This window comes from Lissotriton vulgaris, chromosome 8 (genome assembly GCF_964263255.1).
Source record: "Lissotriton vulgaris chromosome 8, aLisVul1.2, whole genome shotgun sequence".
NCBI classification, from domain to species: Eukaryota; Metazoa; Chordata; class Amphibia; order Caudata; family Salamandridae; genus Lissotriton; species Lissotriton vulgaris.
In genome coordinates this window covers 531208409-531211159 of record NC_141696.1, presented here as the reverse complement: position 1 = coordinate 531211159, position 2751 = coordinate 531208409, and positions in this window count along the sequence as shown.

The following is a 2751-nucleotide window of genomic DNA, read 5'->3' as shown; positions in this document are numbered from 1 at the left end:
GGTCTTGGTTGTTGCTTAGAACTCTTAGGCTATTCTTTCTTCCTTAGTTAGATTGTCATTTTTCAAGTGTCTTAGGTTGGGGATTTTGGCCTCATGTTTGTTGATATCCTCCAATACTAGTTTATAGAATGTGTCAATAGTGTTGCCACTAGGCAGAGTAGGAGTCCATGTTGATTTGTTTTTCAAACCACTGTCTATGGTGTTATCGGTCTTTAATTCTAACTCAGTTAATAGGTCATTAAAAGAGTTGGGTGGATCATCAAAATCCGTAATTGATAGAAGTAAATGTGAAGCCAGTACTTCCTGGATACTCATTGGATTAGTAGTGACATCAGTTGAATCATCAATGGTAGTAGTTTTATCTGTCTCTGTAGCCCAGAAGTGTTTTTTTTAGCTTGAGTCCTCTAATATATTTGAACAAATCAATCTTCATTCTACATGGATCCCCATGTTCCGTAGGATTGAAACTCAAACCTTTGCTCAGTAGTGAAATCATATGTTTATCCAGTTCTATGGATGAAAGGTTAATCACCTGTACATCTTGATCAGGCATGTTATTCATTTCTTGTTGCCGGACCTCAATCTCTCTCTGTATTCATCTTTGTCCTCCTCTCTGGCCTCTGCGGGTTTTACGTGGGTTTGATTTCTCTTGTGCGATTCGTTATTTTCATTGTCCTTACTTCCCGAGAAAAAGTTTTGCTGGCTCCAGAGGTTGTTGGTGTGGCTCTTGAGTCTTGATTTTCGGTTACATTTTCTTCCGTTTCACTCTCTGTACCAGGAACACTGCTCAACGAGGTGTTGCTCGAGGAGATGTTTGAGGCACCAGATCTAGCAGTTTGTTGATTGCTAGTAGGTTTCTGGAATTGTTGGTCATATTTTTTGGCAAAGGTGAAAACCCTACCTTCCCTGTAATCTGCTTCATTTCTGCGTATTTGCCTAGCCTTGCGGTCCTTGATGTCATTTTGGTGTTTGGTCAGGATCTCCTCAAGGATTTTGTAGTTTTTTTCAGTTGCATCCTTTAGATTGAGTGCTTCTATCTCCTTCTCTAGTTCCATAATTTCTGCCTGTAATTTTGTCACTTTTCGGTCTGCATTCTCTATTAAAATTCTCATTAGATTGGTAGAGTTCATAGTCACTGATTCCTCCCATTTGTTTAGGAGATCATCATCCAGATCATCAAAGGTAGGAAAGGTCTGTGACCGAAGACCCCTTGGTATTCTTTGCACTCTTAGATATTGTTTGAGTGTTGCACCATCCCACCAACGTGAATTTTCGGTTTTCTTCAATCTCTCTAGTTTGAGAAATTTTTGTTTTAGACTAGTTCCTTTTTGCTGATTTCCACTTGTAGAGGTAGTGGCTGGATGTGTGCCTTTGGATAAATTTTCAAACATTTCGGAGGCGATCTTATCCCTATCCATTTTGTAGCTGTTTGGTTAGTTGATCTGTAACCGTAGTGGCTGCCTTTCTGAGTCAAGATTTTGGTTATATCAGTGGGTAGGTTTTTGGAGTATTCAGAAATCTGGGCGCTCAACTATTCACGGTATGGTTTTGACTTCTTCGTGGTATCGAGGTAGGTGCTTCTTGGTCAGAGGAAAACCTTAACCTCTGTAGAGAGAAGTGGATAAACCACCCCCTTCTTGTGTTAATTTGGCAAAGAAACCAGAGCACACTATATATTTTTTCTCTTTTTGTTCTTTTCTGTCAAAGTATCATCTTCTTCAAAATTTCATTCATTCAGGATAGATCACACCAAATGAATTTTTTAAAAGGATTTTATTTGTGAACAGTGTCTATTTCTCAGAGATCACTGTATCAATCACTTTAAGCCTACACGTGTTTCATCACAGCATGTGGCTGTGACTCATCAGGGCTAAATAAAGAATAAAGAAAAGGAAAAATAAAATATACAATGATATTTCTCAATACACGTTCAAGCGTGCAACGAGAGGGACACCAGTGAGTGGAAACCAACACAGAAGGGAGGGAAAAGGATAAATAAAATGAGTTAAACGTGACTTTGTACACATATGATTGAAGCGAAAATTTCAGACCATTTGTTGATCTTTCATTACTGTGTGATAGGGTTAAGTGTCGTGACATTTGGCGTTTTGAGGCTATTGTCTCTATAGATACGTGTGATGTGAGGTGAGTTAATCTAATTTGCTAATTATTTATATAATATATCATTATTGCTCAAGACAGTTATTGAAAACAGCGTTACTAAGAAAGACATTACTTGATACGTTGCTACGAAATACATAAATGAAAATCCAAGTTAACGTGAACCACTGTTATATGATTAATGCATTGATTGAAATAATTACATATTCACATATCGCTGATGGGTCCTATTTCTGACACTCTATTCCAAGTTATAATTGCCATAGTCTCTCTATGTATATTTTTAATTCTCTAAGCGGTGCTTAATTATCCTTAAAACATTTTATTCGTAACTCACAACATCTCAATACTGTTACATCTAGTCGTATGTTGCAGAGTGGGTTTTAAGGGGTTTTAAGGGGTAATAATTTTAATTTCTATTAATTCGAGAGAACATATGATTCATATGTCAAAACATTTAAATATTGCTTATTCAAGTTGATCTATGCACAATAGCGGTAACGCCCTTGTCATTCTCTTTTTTAAGCGCAATTGATGCTAACTAATCCATTTCAAACTTATTGAACGCTAGTGCGAGTGACATTTGATAAAGAGGCAACTGTGAACGGAAAGTATTTGATTGGTTTAATT